General features: G+C 40.7%; 1 protein-coding gene across 2 annotated transcripts in view; it reads right to left on the bottom strand.

Annotated features, from left to right (window-relative positions):
* map1aa (microtubule-associated protein 1Aa) overlaps positions 1 to 22,765 on the bottom strand; it is a 78,088-nt gene that overhangs the window by 35,747 nt on the left and 19,576 nt on the right. Inside the window, exon 1 of one of the 2 annotated variants that reach the window (XM_057837000.1) lies at positions 20,258 to 20,325. The exons of the other annotated variant lie outside the window; for it this stretch is intronic. The gene's annotated coding sequence lies outside the window, so the exon portion shown is untranslated. Of the gene's footprint in view, positions 1 to 20,257; positions 20,326 to 22,765 lie in introns of those variants that run through there. 2 annotated transcript variants of the gene reach the window in all.

The following is a 22,765-nucleotide window of genomic DNA, read 5'->3' as shown; positions in this document are numbered from 1 at the left end:
ACACACTAGATTAGGGGTGTGACAATACATCGAAATGGTGATATATCGTGATACTTTGTATCCCAAAAGGTTATCGAAATGCTCCTGCCAAGAATCGAAATATCGTTTTAAAAAGGTGTCAATGTCTAAAAAAAAATAAAAATAAATAAAAATGAACCAACAAGTTGCTACCAAAATTTTCCACCATAATAGTGTCTCAATTAACTAAGGATGCATTGAGAGTGCTCGACGCCAAATCCATTTAGACTAGGAACGTTCGTTCATTCGAAACCAGAGGGTTCAGTCATTCTGTCCGATTTTCAGGGCATTTACAGGTCATTTGCTGTTCATTTTAGGGCATTTACAGGTCATTTCCTGTTGAGTCTGAGTCACTGCCTAGTCATTTGGGTGATTCCCAGGTCACTTCCTGTTCTGTAACTCAAAATAAACAGGAAGTGACCCATAAAATACCCCAAAATCAGGAGAGGAACAAGTTTGAAGGTTGGGTCTCAGTTTGCCAATTATTGGATCATGTATTACTGTCATGTGCCTGGCATTCTCGACTAATTGTCAGCATATTCCATCACACTCATGCGTCACAAAGACAGTGTGCTCATTAACGTGTCACAAAGAACAACTGAGAACACAAAAACATACCTGTCAACCCGTCAATAGTGACGTATGCCCTTACAAATTGGTGACTAATCTTACAACGTCGTATATAGCGTGCAATATGATACAAAAATAAAACTAGATTTTTTTTTAAATAATATGAATTTATTGGTAATATTGTAACATATAACCTGATGCAATCAAAGAACAATCAATATCTTCAGCTACATCATGATTACTAAAATTTAACAGTGACTTTTGTTATAATTGTATGTAGCACTTTTGGCAATTTCTATCATGTTTTGATGGCTGCACTTCAGCCCGCATTTCAGTTTGACTTGAAGGTAGTTCGTTAGTGTGTCCAATTATAAATTAAAAAGGTCAATTGATAAAACTAACTTACCAATGCAATCTTTGAGTCAGGGAACATTTCTTTTGCTAATTCTGAGCAGTGATCAGCAATAGTTGCAGGCAAATTGCGTTCGGCAACAAATTGGCAGAATAAAATCTCCGCTTTCGTCACTTTTAATTCTGTAGACTTCATCTTTATGACCAGTGTTATTAATCTTACTTTTAAAAAGTACTTAATTACAGTTACAAATTACTTCTCCCAAAAAGTAATTGAGTTAGTAACTTAGTTACCTGAATGTAAGAGTAATTAGTTACTTGGCAAAGTAACTGGTGTTACCTTTCAATGTTTTTTTTTTCCATTTTTTCAAAAAAAAAAAAACATGGTAACCTTTGCTATGTATGGAAGTCATTTAATGTTGAGAATCAACTGTTAAAGTTGTTAAAATTGCTCCCGTTTTTGCATGAGTTCCCTTCTGTCTACTTTCGACATGTCAAAGTTTTAAAACTGTTTCATCATTTAAAGATATATTCAATTCAAGATTTTGCCGATTTAGGAATATTTTAGATAAAAAGTTAATTAGGTTCACTACAACAGAGCCTTTCTGAGAAGTCTCCTGCTTTAAAATGGTGGCTGTTTACTAAACCCGCTGAGTCTGTCGTTTCGCATGTAGTTCTATATGCATGTCATATCTAGGCGTGGATTGTAGGCTGTCGGCTACAGTCAGGAAATATTGGAGCCACCTAGCCTAGCATCGCGTTTGCTACGGCATCAAAACAAACACTCTTCTCTCTGACTCTTGTCTCTGACTTTTTTCGCGTCATTCAACCAACGTACTAACGCACATCGTCTCGTTGCCGAAACGGTGACAAAACACGAACGGAGAAAAAAAATGTAATGCACGAAAAACGTACAGATTTTGAAAGTATGGCGCACACATTTAAAAATCAGTGCTCACTTGTGCAAATTACGCCGAAACCGTACAACTTGACAGGTATGCGAACATGACACATAAGGCGCGGACGCATAGCATTCAGTGTCAGGTTGTCAGCGACTCAGCACACTCCTGTATGTCGACTGTCCATTACCGCTTGAACTAATTGTTTTCTTTGCCTGCCAACATCCATAAAATCCTGTGTTCGAAATATGTCACTGGTTCCTTCATCTCATACCTGACATACAGTGGGGCAAATAAGTATTTAGTCAACCACAAATTGTGCAAGTTCTCCTACTTGAAAAGATTAGAGAGGCCTGTAATTGTCAACATGGGTAAACCTCAACCATGAGAGACAGAATGTGGAAAAAAAAAACAGAAAATCACATTGTTTGATTTCTAAAGAATTTATTTCCGAATTAGAGTAGAAAATAAGTATTTGGTCACCTACAAACAAGCAAGATTTCTGGCTGTCAAAGAGGTCTAACTTCTTCTAACGACACTCCACGCTTTACCTGTATTAATGGCACCTGTTTTAAATCATTATCGGTATAAAAGACACCTGTCCACAACCTCAGTCAGTCACACTTCAAACTTCACTATGGCCAAGACCAAAGAGCTGTCGAAGGACACCAGAGACAAAATTGTAGACCTGCACCAGGCTGGGAAGACTGAATCTGCAATAGGTAAAACGCTTGGTGTAAAGAAATCAACTGTGGCAGCAATTATTAGAAAATGGAAGACATACAAGACCACTGATAATCTCCCTCGATCTGGGGCTCCGTGCAATATCTCACCCCATGGCGTCAAAATGATAACAAGAATGGTGAGCAAAAATCCCAGAACCACACGGGGGGACCTAGTGAATGGCCTACAGAGAACTGGGACCACAGTAACAAAGGCTGCTATCAGTAACACAATGCGCCGCCAGGGACTCAAATCCTGCACTGCCAGACGTGTCCCCCTGCTGAAGACAGTACACGTCCAGGCCCGTCTGCGGTTCGCTAGAGAGCATTTGGATGATCCAGAAGAGGACTGGGAGAATGTGTTATGGTCAGATGAAACCAAAATAGAACTTTTTGGTAGAAACACAGGTTCTCGTGTTTGGAAGAGAAAGAATACTGAATTGCATCCGAAGAACACCATACCCGCTGTGAAGCATGGGGGTGGAAACATCATGCTTTGGGGCGGTTTTTCTGCAAAGGGACCAGGATGACTGATCTGTGTAAAGGAAAGAATGAATGGGGCCATGCATCGAGAGATTTTGAGTGAAAATCTCCTTCCATCTGCAAGGGCATTGAAGATGAGACGTGGCTGGGTCTTTCAGCTTGACAATGATCCCAAACACACAGCCAGGGCAACAAAGGAGTCACTTCGTAAGAAGCATTTCAAGGTCCTGGAGTGGCCTAGCCAGTCTCCAGATCTCAACCCCATAGAAAATCACTGCTTTAGAGGAGATCTGCATGGAGGAATGGGCCAAAATACCAGCAACAGTGTGTGAAAAGCTTGTTAAGAGTTAGAGAAAACATTTGGTCTCCGTTATTGCCAACAGAGGGTACATAACAAAGTATTGAGATAAACTTTTGGTATTAACCAAATACTTATTTTCCACCATGATTTGCAAATAAATTCTTTAAAAATCAAACAATGTGATTTTCTGTTATTTTTTTCCCACATTCTGTCTCTCGTGGTTGAGGTTTACCCATGTTGACCTAACCCTCTCTAATATTTTCAAGTGGAAGAACTTGCACAGTTAGTGGTTGACTAAATACTTATTTGCCCCACTGTATTACGATAATAAAGCCATCACTGACCATTCCTGAAAATAATTAATTCATGTACAGTATATGAGTATCTTAGTTAAATTATACAGGCTGATATTTTAGTTTTTGTGAGACTATCTGAACATTTCTTTCAATACTCTGCAAGCTATTCCAAATAATACCAGTTAGGAACAAATGGTGTGGGTGTTGCCAAGATTAGACTGAGCTACACCTGCCACATGATTTCAATTCTTTGCATGTGTGAGAAGCCTATTAAACACCTCTCAGCCCCTTCTAATTATGAGCAAAAAATAGTCTCCTTTAGAGCCTCTTCCCTGGCAGCACTTTTTCCTACTGTTATCGTGTAGGCAAATGCTGGAAACAAAAGCTCTGTTTAATCATTTGGCTCAAAATCACATGTCACACTTGTCTTATTAGCACTAAGGGAATAAAATGGCACTGTGATTACACATTTTATTTGGTGTCAGAATGAATGACTGGTACATTTTGCCTTCCATAGTGGGGAACAAAGTGCCAACGCTTTAGTCAAATGCAGTATAATATTATTTATTGCTTATTTTACTATAATTAGACTTGGGAGCTGGCAGTACTAGATTGGTGGGATGTGGCTGGTTCTGCTTATTGCTGCTTAGATGGAGAACCAGAATGAAATTCAAATTTTGATATTAATCCATAATTAAAACTGTATTTTTAAAAGCTGCTATGAAGGGCTGAACTGGTTGAGTTTTAGCACCTCTGTTGCACAGTTCTGCAGAGGTGGGTAGAGTAGCCAAAAAACAATTACTCAAGTAAGAGTAGCGTTATTAAAAATAATATTACTCAACTAATAGTAAAAGTAGTCATCCAAAAATGTACTGAAGTACAAGTTAAAAAATATTTGGTGAAAAGAATACACAAGTAATGAGTAACATTGCGAGTAACTCCTTAGAATGTTAGAATTTTTTTTTTTTTTTAAAGAATTGTATTTTTTTTTCTCAGCACAAAGTTATCTATATGAACTGTTATTATATATATCATACTGTACTGTAACCTATTAGATAACCACATTTAAGTGCATACGGCAGGATATAAAAAAAGTCTTAAATAGCATGATTATGTGAATTAGAATCATATTTTGAGACGATTCGACTATATACCTTGTACAACAATTTGGCAAACTGCAGATGACGAGAAATTAGTCATTTGATCTGCCGTTTAGCCTCGTCTACCATTACAGACCCCACTCACATGACGTCACAACCACGCCTCCGCGCCATATTGTCCGTCAGCTCGTCGTGTTTACGCATTACCACTACGTAAATTCCTCCTATTATGGCGTGGTTTTCTGCTCGTTAACATTAATAATCAAAATGGTGAAGGCGTGTGTGGCGGTTGGTTGCAGTAACAGAGAAGATAGACGGAGAGACTTGAAGTTGTAATGTATTCTGAGAGACCCGGAGAGGAGAGCGAGATGAACTTCTGCAATTCGACGAGAAAACTGGGCACCAAACGATCACCACAGACTATGTAGTAGTCATTTTATACCTGGTAAGATGCATTTAATATATATTTAGAGGGTTTTGGGCTGACAACCACAATTAAGACCATTGCGAGGCTAATCGCCGACAACATACAGTTTCAAATTCAAGATGTATATTTCTTCCACCGTCATTATTTTTTGAATAATATTTAGCTGGTACCAAGTGAAAGAAGCTGGTCTCGTCTATGGATCATCAGTTAAACAGGGGTGTCCAAACTTTTTGCAAAAGGGGCCAGATTTGGTGTGGTAAAAATGTCGGGGGCTACCTTGGCTGATTTACGTAGAACAATATATTTAAACAATTTTTAGCAAGCCCTCCTGTGTGTCACATTTGCTTTAATCATTATTTTTTTTTAATTCATAATTTCAACAATCTCGCCTTTGTGGCGTTCTCTTTCGAAACTCGGGCTCTTGCGAAATTAAACTAGCTTCAAGTTGCTATAATTTCTCGCTGCGTATCTTCCTTGTAATGTTGTCATACATGTCAGCGTGTCTTGTTTGGTAATATTGCGTCACATCGAACTCTTTGAAAACAGCGACTGTCTCTTTGCAAATGAGGCAGACACAGTTGTTGCGTATTGTATTGAAGAAATAGTCCAATATCCACCTATCCTTGAAGCGTCGGCCATCGCAGTCACCTTTTTTTTTTTTATTGATTGTCGCCATTTTAGAAAATTGAAAGTAAAGGGTCACACGGGGTAATGTGGCTTAGAGTGCTGCTCTTAAAGTTTTTCAAAGTTTCGTGAGAATAGGCTGAGTTTATGTGGACAAGATAGTTGTAGATATCAGGGTAGCAGATGTTAGGCAGAGACGGCGAGGACAGCAGGTCGAAAAATTTCGATTTAGGCATCAAATATGGATCTGGCGAATGGATAGAGTGAAGTTTTTCCACATACAGTAACGCCTTTTATGCAACGCATCCAATGAGTTTACAGCGTCTGAAAGCACCGGGGTTTCCATGAATTGCACTATAAATTGCACGACAAATTGAAACCCTTGAGAATACGGATAAACAATGACGGACAATATGGTGGCCGGATACAGTGACACGTCATTGTGTGACGTTGGTGAGTGGGGTCTATAGGGCTCCAGCGTCCCCAACAAGAGGATGACGCCGGCAGGGTCATGGTTTTATCTGACTTAGAATTCAGCCCATTGAGGGGGAGTTATTCAGAACAAGGAAAATGCGACGAAGGGAGCAGCAAAATGTCATTGTTTCAATCTCTTTACTCCAATATTTTTACAGGACATTCTTTTTATCCAAGTACTTTCCCCAATTGCTAAATAAATGGTATGGTCATGACAAATAACAGTCTTGTGCTAAATTGAATATGAAATATTAAGAATGCATTTGTTCAGTACGACATGGCAAAATTACTACATAATGGTCAAAACTGTCGACTTCACCTTTACTGTCGCACCTTCCGAACGATATTTATGCCACCATAGTTAGTCCGGCTTTGTCATTTCTCTTATGACAAGCCGCCGGTCGTCGGCCGAGTGGCATTCTCGGTGGACAATCCGCCACAAAATGCATGCCACCTAATAAAATACCGCATGAAATATGAAATAAACATGCTTTTTGGCGTCATTGGCACTTTAAGCCAAAGATACACAAAAAAATCATTTAATTCCGGCGTGAGAAAAAAATCTACAGAAATGAAGCATTATTCGTCCAAAGAGCTTGAGTGCCCCCTAGTGGTGAAAACATATTTCCTATTATGAAACTACAAGGATCATATGTCCTCTTATCTCATAAATAATGTTTCTTCCTTCAAAGTTTAGTCGGTCAATAGGTTTAATATACAAAGAAAGCTAAAGACAATTTGGTTGCCAGCTGCTGGGGAACGTATGCAATTTCTCTGGGACACCCTATGCATGAATTACCTGACTCAGAACAATTAAGGAACTATGCTTAAATAATACACTTCACTGGTCCTTGGCATACATCTAAGGATGTCTGATAAACCTCTTCTGTCAGCTTGACGGGTGGAGTTTGTTGGCGTCCTGCCCTGTGCCTAACCCTGGCCCCGGGATTTTCAGCTGTCGGGCTCCGCACTGGTCTCGCGGGCGGGTGGGTGTGCTGCGAGGGTGCCAGGCCGGGCCCGCGGCCCTATCCCGGCCGGTCAGGGAGGGGTGGGGGCTGGGTGGTGTATGGGGCGGCCATAATTCCCTCCCGGGTCGGCCCGACCAGAGCCACGTCTCCTTGTACCGGGTGCCGGGGAGGTGCCCCCCGGTGTCATACCGCACACCCCTCCTGGCCCGGGGGTGGGTTAGGGGGGGTTGCGCCTCCGTCCCCTCAGTTCGTCTTGGGTGGGGCTTGCTGTCCCATGCCGGTGAGGTGGACGTCCCCTAGTCTCCGGCGCTTGACGTAGCGCCTGCTCGGGGTGCGGGGTGGGTGCTCCGGGTGGCAGGGGGAGGGGTGCTCGGTTGCAGGTGCGCCGTCGGTGGTCTTGGGCGGGGGTTGATCAGGGCCCTGGCGCTTCTCTCGCCCTGCGGCCGGTGGACGGGGCCACGCCCACGGGAGCCTGCCTCTTAACTCACGCACTTCTCACTTCGGCACTGTAAATATCTTTCACCCTGGCACTTACGTACTCATTCATTTCTCCGGGGAGAGCTGGGACGGGGCCATACAGTCCCGGCCCGGCTCCCCCGTTTTTAATACATCACACACCAAGGTTGTGGGATTGTTAGGACCTGTTGGGGGGTGGGGGGAGGGGGGTGCTTCACGGTTACCTCCTCACGACAGGCCCCGCCATCCCCGTACCTTTTTTAACGCACCACACACATCATATTCCACAGGAGAGCTCCGGCAAAGGGCGGTGGGGCAGGCGGCGGTCCCACTGCCCCAAGCCAAGCTCTCCTTTTTTAATGCATACATTGCACTACCTCCCCCTCACAATCCCATCACGGTGCTGGGTAATGGCTGCCAGCCGGAAACCTGGCAGCCACAGTAATAGGGTGGTAGGTGGGTCCCACATTTTTTCTCTATGGCGTGGCTCCCAGGGCGTGGCCTCCCCTCTGCCTGGGCTGCCGGCCACAGGAGTGGGGGTTGGTCGGGGCTCCGATCTCGCGTCGCCCTGCGGCGGCTCCTTGGCGTCCTCCGGCCTCCGCCTTCCCGTCTCTTCTCCGACTGGATGTCCGCCCTGTGCTCCGTCACGGATCGCTGGCTAGGCGGCGGTGTATCGGCTGGATGTTGCCTGCTCCGGCGAGGGACCCTGCCCTGCCCTGGGCTTGGTGGGCGGCTGGGGGTCCCGTGGCGTGGCGTGCCAGGTCAGGGGGCTGTGGCTGTGGCTCATGGGCCTGGTGGGTTTTTTAAACATTGACACATTTTTAAAACAATATTTCAATTCTTCGCAGGAGCATACCGATAACCTTTTGGGATATCGAGTATCACTATATATCACCATTTCGATATTTTGTCTACAAAAAGTTACTCAAATAAATGTAACGGAGTAAATGTAACCACCTCTGCAGATCTGGGATCAAGGCTTCAATCCCACGGAATTGGACACTCCAGATTTCCCATAGGTGTAAACGTGGAAGGTTGTTTTTCTGTATGTGCGATTAGCTGGCAACCAGCTTAGGGTGTACTCTGCGTCCTGCCCACACTTAGCTGGAATAAGCTCAAGCACCCCCACTACACTCATGGGGGAAAAGCAGTACAAGAAATGAATTAATATGAAGCGTTATGTTCGGCACTGTTTCAGTGAACCTTTCGACTAAAATGGGGCAGGGGAAAAAAATCACTTTCTTCATCCCGAAAAATGTAAGTGAGATGTCTAACAGTGTGGAGGTGTTTAAAGGAATCAATCAAAAGCTAAGGAAGCCTACACATTCTTGCTTCTGGAGCATGATGGGAAGTGTTTTGCAGCCTCCATCATCTGAGCTGAGTGCATTGACTGCCCACGTAATCCCCAACCAGAGACTCACAGGCCAAAATGTCACCTGCTCTCAGCTATGTATTTGTAAACCTCCAAGGCTCGGCGCCCTCTATGTGACTCTACAATGTGACAGCCTGACATACGAACTACCAGCATATTTACAATAGCCAAGCATAAAAATGTTTGTTCAGCATTTCAGAAAACAGATGTACGAGGACTGACTTATACACCTATATTTACTATGGACTGGGCGATATGGTCTTGAGTACGTATCACAGTAAATTGAGCAGATTTACCTCGATAACGATAAATGACGAAAATTCGCCAAAGCGGACATGATTTGAAAATCTGAATCAATGCATGAAATACAAATTAACCATTTCTCCTTGATTTATTTACCAGCTTTCAATTTAACATATTTAACAATTTTACATGCAGTCTAAACATTAAGTATATAAGAATTTATTGTAAACAATAACAATTCAAGTATGAACATTTATAACAGCTTGTATGACTTGCAAACATGTCATTGTAACACAAATGACTTACAGCTTGAACAGTACACTTCAAACAGACAATTTATTGTTAATGGCTGCTGTGACATAATTATTCTACACAAGTGTTTACTTCAAGGTTTCAGATCTTTTTTCACCAGAGCATTTTTTAATACAGGCACGCACACATGCATGCACACATGCACCCCCCACACCGACACACACACATTAAAGCTATATTGCTCTTATGCCAATGAAACATTTTAGATTTTATGATGGCAATATTGACACAGAATAAAGCAAGCACATACAGAAAAATAGCTTTGGCCATTAAATGGTCATATTATAGGTTTTACTGTTGGATTGTACTTTATGCTGAATGCTTTACCATCATAAAAGCTATCAGAGAAATTACACACAGAGATATAAAATAACGCGACATACTAATTGCTAGATGCAGTCTGTGCCCAATCCACTCATTGAGTTCAGCTGTTTCGACAAGGTTAGAGCCGCTATCCGACTCCATCACGTTCATATGTAGCGTTAGCCGCTAGCTTTAGCCTGTGGCCTGGCTAACAGGAGAAAGCACTGAAAGTACCCTCTCCTGAAGTCGTTAGAACCAAGGAGGACAGCGGGTGAAAGCCCGTCTGGATGCCGCCAAAAGTCTTCTTGATGCCGGGTAAAAGTTTGGCGAAGGTCCCTTAAACCACACTCCGTCACGTTTGGTTGTAGCGTTAGCCACTAGCGTTAGCCTACCGGGCTTCTGTTTGTTTGATTTCCTGATAACCACGTGACTTCAGACGTAAGCACATTGACTGCTTTTTTAAAGGGCAACGAACAAAGCCGAACAACACAGAGTCGAAGTGGGATGAAAAGACTATATTTTCTTGTTTTATTGAATTTCCGAATTTATGACATGGTCAACATTACGTTGGTCATCGTGAAGAATTTCGGGAACGGTAAATTTTCGGTACATCGCCCAGCTCTACTATATACTATTAAAAAGAAATCAATTTAAATAAATACAATAAATAAATAAACATGACAGAATGTGCAAATTACAAACAAACATAAGGTTTAGAGTCAGGGTAGGGCAAAAAGTCATGATTTCCCTGCTAAGAAATCCAGAATATTTTGGTTGCTGGACCGAAACACAACAATTCCTGCAGAATTCTGCCGGTTTGCTTACCAAGGTTTAGACTTTAAAATGTAGATTTAGCAGAAAAACAACAAACACAAATCAGATTTGTTTCTACATGATAATAACGATACAATAACGATACAATAACTATGGTCACAAATTTAGGCATGAGTAATAATTTTTATTTTTTTTACCCTTACAGGGCCCTCATTTAACTCGCTGGCTGTCTTTGAAGCCGTTAGACGTCCAATCCATTTTGACAGGGAGGGATGAATGAACAAACGTAAATAGCAATGAAACATGCGTATTCACAGCCATGCTTCCCAGTTTAAATTAATTGGATGCCTATCGCCATTAATTGTATGCAATGATTTCAATACTGTGAAAAAAAAAAAAACTAACCAGTGTGTTATTTCTGTTTTATTTTAATTCCATCAATTAAGTTTTTATTAGTATTGTATTAATTTATAAATGTCATGCTAATATTGTTTGTAAGATTTTTGAATGACCAAAAATAGTCACATGGTAAAAGTGTCATCTTCTAACTAGCTGGCCACTGTAGTGACCACTGTCCCTGAAAGGGATAATTATACTTGACTTTAAATGAAAAAAAAGAGTTAAGTATGAATGTAAATAAGGTGATACCTCTACTTACAAAACTAATTGGCTCTGGAAATAGTTTTGTAACTTGAAAATTCTGTAAGTAGAGAGGCGTTTTCCATATAAATGCCCTAGTCCATTCCAAGACCCCCAAAATTCAGACATAAGTCTTTTATGATGAAAAAAAAATCATCAAAAGATGTAACAAATACATGTTACAATTAGATTATTGCGCAATAAAAAAAAAATCAGCGTTGTGCATAATGTAAAAAAACCTAGAATAAAGTATAAAAGTGGTCGTTAGTCGTTAACTTTATATCTTGAGAAGCTGACATTATTTCTCACACTATTAATTTGCAAACAAGCACATCAAACACATTTATTCCATGAAAAACAACATTTTATAACTCTATAAAGTGCACCAGCGCGATTATGTGAGCTTTTTAACGTGCAAGACGGTTTTACAAAATTTCAATACTATAATATTCAGAGCTGCTATAAACTGTGACATTTTCCACAGCTTGAACTCTTGCAAATTTATAAAGCTCCAAGGAGCTTCCGGTTCTAATTAAGTCTTAGCTTCTCTTCATTTCACCGAAATGATGTTTACTGTTTTTTATGGGTGATAAAAAATGATTTTGAGATATATCGCAATATTACGTCACGTAATTCTCGTATTGATTCAAAATCCCTCTGTATGGATGTATACACGTATGTTTTGGGTGGAAATAAACAATTCAGTGACTGCACTTCTACTCCCGTCCAGTAGATGGAAGCGCGCAGTAGCCTTGCCTTGCAGTCTGCTGAAGTAACAACAACATTAGACTAATCCGATTAGAAATTTGTGTACATAACCCTCTAGTGTTTGCTCGGATTAGTCCTTATATAGGTGTGAAATTTGGGTTCATTTTGGCATTGACTGCAAAAACGGAGCCATGGAGTACTTAGAATCCTGCATTTAGGCAAGCTTCAACTAAAGCAGGTTTGCACTAACAAAGAGAAAATGTTATCATGAAAGTCATATGTTGTTCAAACATAACACAAAAACATTTTTACTTACGCGCTGGATGAGGGTTCAGGAATAAATTGATATAAATATACTTATGTTGTTTTTTTTCTAAAGTGATATACAAATATGGCAATTATCGTCTTAAAATGTAGTATCGGGATTAATCGGGATCACGGACACGGATGCCGGGCTGAGACTCCTCGCCATGACCACGGGCAAGCAGGAACACAGGGACACGGCCTGGAGATGTTCCAGAGGACAAGGGAGAGCTGGAGACGGGCCGGGCGGTCCTCAAGCGGCAATCTCTCGCCATGGCCCACATGGCGTCCTTCGGAATGTCGTTGTGGGACTACCTGATGTGCAGGAAGCACAAGAGCACCTGCTGGAGTTCCTGGCAGTCCCTCTTCAACTGTTTTGGTGCGAACTTCTCCAACGTTGTGACTTCAGAAGCGAGGAAGAACAAGGCCTTGGAGTGGCCGGCTGGCAGGAAAAGGAGCGGAGTCGAGGGGGGCAGAAAGGAGACGACGAGGAACAAGGACTTGTACAAGTCAAGGAAGATGACCAGAAAACACACGGCATAGAAAAAGGCTATGTGATTGTTGAAAGACGAGGGTAGTATCCTGGTAATACCACATTGATTATTTGCACTGCCATCTCTTACGCATTTTATATGTATGTTTATTTAGATTGCATGCTTTATACTTGCAAGTCACTTTTGAGATTTTAACTTATCTTATCCTGCACTGTAAAGGGAGATGCGCCACATTTTCATTTTACAACTGTATAATGACAATAAAGGGCAATTGTATTCTATAATAAGTTGTGATTGTATATAGAATTTCTATTTATAAATTATTTATAATTTATTCTGCATGTTTTTCTCAAGTATTAAGTTTCTAGTGTGAAAATTGAGTGAATCATTAGCTGTTGAAAACATGCAGTAAATTAAAGAAAAAATAAGTTGGTGTTTTGAGCAAAAAACTTATATCATATGTTAAATATTGCTATTGATCCAGAAAATATAGGTGATTACTTCTGCATTTGATGGATTTTGTGCATCTAGAGTAAAATCTGAGAATCTTATAGCCATTTTAAGTTTTGTTATACTTATATAAAAAATTATTAATCGGGATTTTATAAGGGAACAACTTAGAATTTTTTGATGCTGCTGCTCATGGAGACTCATATATGCTTAAGGTAGGTGCCTGTTTTGGTTTTAGGTCGGGAGCAGCTTTGTTTTTGAAAATATTTGAATTTGAAGTTTTTGAGACTCGGCCCCCTACAGATCGGCCCTGCGCCCTGTCAATATGTTATGAAGTCTATGCCTCAGCGTCCAATGCAACAAGTTTATAGAATTTGCTCTGGTTCATCCCAGTGTTGTTTTTTTGCAGGGTTTTAATTTTCGTCTGTCTTAGTCTTTTGGATAATAATACTTATTAGTGTTAGTCATATTTCAGTCATTTCAAAATGTGTTTGCCTTCGTCTAGTTTTTGTTGACGATAACTCAAGACTAATTTCATCTCGTTTTAGTCGACGTTTACTAAAAATGTTTTCGTCTGTAAAAAAAAAAAATTACTCCAACTCCTCCTACTCTTGGCCCCAGTTGGTTTTCAGCTAGGGCTTGTCTGGTTGCGTCTGGCCGTGCGGGGGTCCCGTCAGGCGCGTGCTGGTCTCGTGGGCGGGTGGGGGTGCCGCGCGGGTGCCGGTCTGGGGCCGTGGCCCTTCCCCGGCCGGCCATGGCGGGGTGGGGGTTGACTGGTGTATGCAGCGGTCATAGGTCCCTCCCGGGTCGGCCCGGGTGGAGCCGCGTCTCCTTGTAGCAGGTGCCAGGGAGGTGCCCCCTGGTGTCATACCGCACGCCCCTCCTGGCCCGGATGTGGGTTGGAGAGGGGTGCGCTTCCGTCCCCTTGGTCTGTCTGCGGCCCCGTCGACCTTTCTGGACCGCGGCGGCCGCCGCTGCCCTTCTGCCGGCGGGGTCGTCGACTGGGACTCTTGGGACCCGCGGGGCCTTGGGTGGGGCTTGCTGTCCCCTGCGTGGCCCTGGGTTGGCACCCGTGTGGCGTCTCCGCTCGTCTGCATGGCTGTTACACGTCCGGTGGGGCTCGTGTGTGGCTGGATGTGATAGGGTGCGCTTGGTTGGGGGGTCCCGGTGCCGAGATTGGCGATGGGGCAGCGTAGGGTCGGTCACCAACGGGCTTACACTCACAAGGAATTCACACGATTACTGGGTTCTAGATCACAGAGCTGATTTGTGTACACTCTACCTCTTTCAATCATTTATATAATAGACTCCCCCACCCCCATCCCCCTCTTTCCCTGGTCAACAGGCCCCCCCCCATGGTGTCAACCGGAAATACATCTAGCTGACGATAGCACCAACATGTTAGTAGTTAGTCTAGGTGTTCAATGTATTTCTTGTTGTAATTTGTTTTTCTTTTTTTTTATTCTCTTGTGTTTCTTTTCTTCTGTTCCCCCATAACCCCTTCCTGTTCGCTGCTTTGTCATAATAAACGAGGTATCACAATGTGAATATGTCAGACTCTCAAAGTGAAACTTAAAACTGTTCACACCATCCGGGCACTTAGACTTCCATTCTCCGTGTCAAACAGCTGAACAGGACAGGTTTAAAAAAAAACATACAAAAAAAAATTACTCCAAAAATAGATTGATAAAGAAATAAAGGTTTCCAACTATTTTGACAGAAGTTTGACAGACAAGCACATATTGTAGCATCTACATGGACAACACCAACTTGCTGATAATACACACTCAGGAGGAATAACTGTAAATTACTTTTCAATTAATTACACCCACCTGGATGCCATGAACTTGTAAAAAAAAGTTGTCTGAGAGTTTAAGAGGACGCTCAACGTTAGCATTAGCCTAATGCTAATGCGAACGCAATGCTATGCTAACGCTACAAATTACATCTAGTGTGTGATGATCACTCAGCACAGACTTTTAAAGGCTAAAGCAACATTGCATATACTCTTTGGCCAAGAAAACAAATCTTACCATTGTGTGCATGTGTGCAAGCCTTGAGAGGATACTGCACTGGTGAGTGGGGGGTCGGAGCACATTACATGAGTGACACAACCAGACACTGCTACAATGCAGGCTACTACACATAAAATGTCACATAATGTGAACTATTGCGCATTTTACGTTTCGTTGTCAGGCAAAATCTGGCATTAGGCCCGTTATGTTTTATTCTCCCAAAACACGTTTCTAGCTCGTTATCATCTCATCATCATCATTAGAGAAGTGTTCGTTGAGGAAATGTTTTTGTTCAAACCTGGAGACATAAATTGTAGCACTGCATACACACACAAACACGCCGTAAAGGCCTTTTTGTACTAGAGCTAGCAACGTACAGTGCACTGGCAACAAACCCATACATTGGGTATGGGGTGCGCAAAGGAGCGTTGCTGGGCGTTCTGGGAAGCACGGCGTAAATTTGCGCAAAGGGGAGGATCCACAAATGGACACATGATCTATTTCATAACGGCAAAGCTATGACATCATGGTATGATCATGGTAAGGATGGCAGGGGAAGATATGCGCTTTCTTAAGGCTTCCTAAGCTTAAGACACTTTAAAGGAGGCTTTCAAACTTCTCTCTCTAAGACATCTCAAAGCAGTTTGGGTGGAACTGTAGCTCATGATGGACATTAAACCGTTTCAAATTGCCGCAGAAGCATGTAGAGCCCTTTTTATATCGGTTCTTCATAAAATCTGCTCAATCAGAACATCCAAATTGGGTCATCTTGGCAAGTAGGAAAACAGCTTCTTTACGCGTTGCCATTGAACCCTTTCACACTGGGCTGCCGCTCGTGTGAAAAGGACTTAACTCAAGGTGATTTATGAAACCAAGATGTTGTATAATGAACATGTCCTTCAAGATGTGTTACTGGGATGTCTAGGTGATTTGTAAGTGCTGCTTTCGCTGACCACAGTATGAATAACAAAGAGTATTGTACTCCACAGGTTTGTTAGGGGAATTTTGACATTTAGGATAGAAACTGATAAGAATTTAGCTATTCATTAGTTATCAACTATGTTATCAATTCTCATTGAATGAGAATGAAATAACAAAATGATGTATATAGGGGTACAGCTATCGATTATTTAGGTAATCGATTAATCTCTCAACTAGTTTGTTCGTATGATCGGATAATCGGATTACAAACATGTAATGCGTTGCAGAATAAATTTTAGAATATGTTAAACAAATAAACAAGTGTTTATGCTAGCAAGAATATTTATTTTGGCTTGCTAAGATTACACTTTCTGAAGAGTATTAATCACGAATTTAAAAAATCCTGAGTGTTTCTTCAAATGATGCAGAATTATATATTATTAATATATATTAAATAAATGTATTTTAAAATAAATAAAAATACTTGAGCTTAGCCTCAAATGATATAAAAAAAATAAATGAGGATGTAAGTACAACAAAAGAACAATTGGCAAACTTGCTAACTTCTTTTTACAATGCTCATGACAAATTGTTTAAACGCATATTCTCACAAAAAAAAAAAAAAAAAACTGCTAAATGTATAAACAAGCATATTAGCTCAAACCAAAACTTACTTCATGTTTGTCTTAACAGGGAGCAGCTGGATTCAGCCATGTTAGAGGAGTTATTGCATATTCACTGTTGCCACTAGAGGGCAATGTATCCACCCAAATCAATAAAATTACATGTAACACTTTCAAAACAAACCATTTCAACGGCACTCTAATTAAACGAATCATCGAAGCAGCAAAATTCGATTTGAAGGTTTTTTCTAATCAAATTACTCAAGTTAATTGTTGCAGCACTAGATATATGATGCAAAATACCCATTGGTATTGCCGTGCGTCTAGATAGTTTGCATCTTTATATTTGATTTCTCCTTCAGTTTAAATGTGATTAACTTAATATCTTTATCCATTTATTTGTGTATCGCATTTTGTATAGAACAACAATTGACAAAGGATAAAAAAGAAATATCACATGAATATCATTCCAAATACACTGCTGGCCAAAAGTATTGGCACCACAGCAATTCTGTCAGATAATGCTCAATTTCTCACAGAAAATGATTGCAATTACAAATGCTTTGGTAGTAATATATTTTGCTTGCAATGAAAAAACAAAAGAGAATGGGAAAAAAATAAAATAAATCATTATCATTTTACACAAAACTCCAAAAATGGGCCGGACAAAATTATTGGCATCCTTTTAAAAATCATGTGCTGAGTCTCTAATTTGTGTAATTAACAGCACCTGTTACTTACCTGTGGTACATAACAGGCGGTGGCAATGACTAAGTCACACTTGGAGCCAGTTAAAATGGATTAAAGTTGACTTAACCTCTGTCCTGTGTCCTTGTGTGTACAACATTGAGCATGGAGGAAAAAAAGAAAACCAAAGAACTGTCTGAGGACTTGAAAAGCAAAATTGTGAGGAAGCATGGGAATTCTCAAGGCTACAAGTCCATCTCCAAAGACCTGAATGTTACTGTGTCCACCGTGCGAAATGTCATCAATAAGTGTAAAGTCCATGGCACTGTGGCTAACCTCCCTAGAAGTGGACGGAAAAGAAAAATTGACGAGAAATTTCAACGAAAAAATTGTGCTGGTGGATGGTGATGGTGAATAAAGAACCTCAACTAACATTCAAACAAGTTCAAGCTGTCCTGCAGTTCTAGGGTACAACAGTGTCAACCCGTACTATCCCTCGGCGTCTGAATAAAAGGGACTCTATGGTAGGATACCCAAGAAGACCCCACTTCTGACCCAGAGACATAGAAAAGCCAGGCTGGAGTTTGCCAAAACCTACCTGAGCAAGCCAAAGACGTTTTGGAAGAATGTTCTCTGGTCAGAAGAGACAAAAGTAGGGCTTTTTGGGAAAAGGCGTCAACATAGAGTTTACAGGGGAAAAAACGAGGCCTTCCCCACAGTCAAACATTGCGGAGGTTCCCTGATGTTTTGGGGTTGCTTTGCTGCCTCTGGCACTGGACTGCTTGACCGTGTGCATGGCATTATGAAGTCTGAAGACTACCAGCAAATTTTGCAGCATAATGTAGGGCCCAGTGTGAGAAAGCTGGGTCTCCCTCAGAGGTCATGGGTCTTCCAGCAGGACAATGACCCAAAACACACTTCAAAAAGCACAAGAAAATGGTCTGAGAGAAAGCACTGGAGACTTCTAAAGTTGCCAGCAATAAGTCCAGACCTGAATCCCATAGAAAACCTGTGGAGGGATGTAAAAATGGCACCCTTCAAATCTTAGAGACCTGGAGCAGTTGGCAAAAGAAGAATGGTATAAAATTCCTGCAGAGCATTGTAAGAAACTCATTGATATATACCGAAAGCGGTCGTTCACAGTTATTTTGTGTAAAGGTTGTGCTATCACGTATTAGGCTGAGGATGCCAATACTTTTATCTGGCCCATTTTGGGAGTTTTTTGTAAAATATTAATTATTTTTTCCCATTCTCTTTTGGCTTTTTTCATTGCAAGCAAAAATAAATGAAGATATTACTACCAAAGCATTATCTGACAGAAATGCAGGAGTGACAATACTTTTGGCCTGAACTGTATCTGGTAAGACAAAACATTTTAAAAGCATCATTAATTTCTGGATATAGGTTATCAAAAAATAGCTTATCAGACAATAATTTACTTAAATTACAACTTTATTGGGGGCGGGGGGCAGTATTTAACAACACTTCTTGTCATTTTAGTCTTTTTATTGTCGCTTTACATGCATCCCATGTCTTACATTACGCAGAGAATGTCCTTGATTTTGTCCCAGCGGCCTTGAAATAAAACTGAGAAATGTAATCATAATGCCTAGCATCTGCATAATCTGAATTGTGAACTGTCCACTCAAGTGACTATATTGGTCATTGGAAATATTTAATTATTAATCATTCTTGTTTTGTTTGTTTGTTTTTGTTGTATACTGTATTATTTTATAAAAATGTAAATACTTTTATGAATGTTTACAATGTTAATAAAAGCTAAATTACTTAAATGAAAATGAAATACACTGGTTACGATTTATGAACGTTTAAAATGGATTAGAGGTCTAATGCCATCAGTGGCTGCCAGTAAGTTAAATGATTGCCCTGTAAGGGTTTGAAAAAAATAAAAAATCATAATTCGTGCATGAAAGAGTTACATTTGTTTCATTGACACTTGGATTGAAAACAGGATGCCACAGTTATGATTATTTAAAAACATCTGTCAAATGTGGCCCGGATTAAAATATCATCAGTCCAATGTTTCTATTTGGGGAACTTTTGTCTAGCCTGTTGCATAATTTCAGGGTCATTTGGAGAGTGGGGTTTAAACCACATCACATCACAGATTTGATACTGATGACTAACGATGTTGCATGGCCAGAAAAGGGAGTCATCATAACTCAAATGCTATATTCAGGTCAGAAGATGTTGTTTCTTTTCACCATAAATTAGGTCACCCAAATTTACTGAACTGAAACGATAGCTACTAGTGCATATTCACATACAGTGTGGGCCTTTTGCAGGTGTAGAATGTCTATAAATCTGTTGAAAAACCTGAAACAGTTTTAAAATGACATCATTTCGAAACACTGCGTCGACAATGCAACATGTGTGCCTGTTTTAAAAGCATGATCTAGCATTTATGATTAAGCTTATTAATATTTTTTTATTTTTTGTGATCGTTCGTTCGTCCAGTCAGTGAAATGGCCGGCGATGTCTTCATCTGTCATGTTACTGACTTGAATCACACCACGTCTATCTCCATAAACCAAATCTTGGAGTTGCACAGATTCTTCCAGAGTGACACCGTTCGGCACGCACACTACAAATGACCGACGCGCTGTTGTAAAATGGACCGCCACCACTTCGGCGAATCTTTTGCCCATTTCGGCATAACGTTGCGTCCGCGACAGAAAGCGTCCAAACGTTTAGTTGGCTTACCGTTTACCGTCCTAAATTCCGCGGTGTGGATGGAGCAGAGGGTGGGTGAGTCGGTGGTGATGCTGCTGGGCTGCGGATGAGATGAAGGCAGGGTCGGCCTGCTTCAACTGGAAGCTACTCATGCTACATTCAGGGACTGCTCGTAAAACCCACTCTCTCTGATGCCGTGAAGTGTTTCAGAGCGCACATCGCGGATTAATTTAGACAGGTCATGAATGAGATAAAATTCAAAATACAGTGTATCACAAAAGAGAGTACACCCCTCGCATTGCTGCAGATATTATATCTTTTCATGGGACAACACTGACAAAGTGACACTTTGACACAATGAAAAGTAGTCTGTGTACAGCTTATATAATAGAGTTAATTTATTTTCCCCTCAAAATAACTCAAAATATAGCCATTACTATCCAAACCCCTGGCAACAAATGTGAGTACACCTCTTAGAAACTACGTACATCCCTAAATGTCCAAATTGAGTACTGCTTGTCATTTTCCCTCCAAAATGTCATGTGACTCGTTACAGGAGTGCTGTCAACATTGCTGCAGAGATTAAAGAGGTGGGGGTTCAGCCTGTTAGTGCTCAGACCATACACCGCACTCTACATCAAATTGATGTGCATGGCTGTCACCCCAGGAGGAAACCTCTTCTGAAGGCGGTACACAGGAAAGCCCGCCCGTCTCATCAGACCATAGGAAATGGTTCCAGTAATCCATGTGCTTTGTTGACATGTCTTCAGCAAACTGTTTGCGGGCTTTCTTTATTATTTATAATCATTAATATTAATTAATTAATGGTTTTATAATTATTAATAATTAATAATTAATTATTATTATATTAAATGTTGATAATTTATACGAAAATATTGAATGGAAACATAAAATATATATTAAGAAATAAAGTAAAAGAAATCACACTCAAAATACTTCACAGGTGTTATCCTGTAAAGACAACAATAGTAAAATTTAGATTTAATATTGATTTAATATTGATACATTATGTTCTTTTTGTGAAAATGCAGAGGAAACTGTTTCCTATTTGTTTTGGGAATGTACTTACTCTCACATCTTTTGGATTGACCTGAACAACTGTACCAACTCCAAAGTTGAGCCATCATTGCCATCATGTTAGCTGCACAACAACTGCACGCTGTTCTCTCACTGTTCTTCCCCGTGTAGTTAAGCATTAATTTACGCCATATTCGTGTTGACCATGTGGCAGCTATGTGCTCCTCCGACGTTGGCCAGTTTACCCGGCGGTAATTCTCCAGCTGCTTCCCCGGCAAACATGCTCTCCTCCCGCAGCAGATGACGAGCTGTAACTTGCTCGTCTACCGGGCTGGTTGCAGATGGGCGAAGACAATCGACAACTGAGCCGCCGTGTGAAATGATCCCAGGTAGTTCTGAGTGATTTTTTTCTTCGAAAGCCGAGAATTGACTATAAAACATCACTCGGTTCAGGTTAGCATGTCGGTTAGCTGTCACGCCTCCTGGTTTGTTTACGCTCTCCGAAGCCGGGGCAAGGAAATGACAAAAGCCGACTAATTCCGGTGGCATAAGATATTGTTCGGGAGGTGCGACAGTACAGGTTAAGTCGACAGTTTTTACCATTATGGAGTAATTTTGCATGTCGTACTGAATAAATGCATTTTTAATATTTCAATATTCCATTTAGGACAAGACTGTTATTTGTCATGACCATACCATTTTTCAGCCATTGGGGAAAAATACAGTGATAAAAAGAATATCCTATAAAAATATTGGAGTAGAGGAAAAATATGAAACAATGACATTTTGCGTCTCTCTTATCATCATGTAAACGGCCCCTAAGTCACCTGAAATCGTTTTTAATTCACATGTATTCTTATCAGGTTTTATTTGTGAAATTTGTTGCTTTATCATTGGGGTTGGGACCATTATTTATGTTGCATTGAAACCCTTGGCCTTTACTGTATATATCAAGTCACTTTTCTGAACTGAAATGAAGTGAAATGCCATTCTAAATGTTCCAACTGTGATTTGACTGACATGCATGGTAAATGAAAACTTTTGATCAAATTTGACAGCCTATAATTTCTGTACACTCATTTTGTAGCAGCTCACCCAAATAATTAAACCCTTTTTTAACTTTATTGACTGCCATTGACAATAAAAGACTTCCAATTTGTTTGAGGCTACCAGCCTCCCAGTTTGGATGTCTACTAGTAATACACTAAGTCAAAATTCACAGCAGACGGATGAAAAGAGCCACATGTCTGGACATCTATCATCGTCAATGACTTAAAATGTCTCATTTGCCCTTTTGCATTGGGTTTCACTTTGTGAGGTGCTAAGCAAGAATGATATTTATAGTATTCTGATTGCTGACAAAATAGGTAAAAAATGTTTGAATTGGACCTTGAAGAGAGGAGCAGTGTTAAAAAGTGTTTAAATTCTGAAACTCTTGGTGGTTTGAGTAGCAATATGCAATATAATTATGGGGTAAACAACAGCCCAAAATAGTAAAAT

The sequence above is a fragment of the Corythoichthys intestinalis genome, chromosome 1 (assembly GCF_030265065.1).
Source record: "Corythoichthys intestinalis isolate RoL2023-P3 chromosome 1, ASM3026506v1, whole genome shotgun sequence".
Taxonomy (NCBI): domain Eukaryota; kingdom Metazoa; phylum Chordata; class Actinopteri; order Syngnathiformes; family Syngnathidae; genus Corythoichthys; species Corythoichthys intestinalis.
The sequence above is the reverse complement of the archived record's forward strand: the minus strand, read 5'-3'. Positions and strand labels throughout refer to the sequence as shown.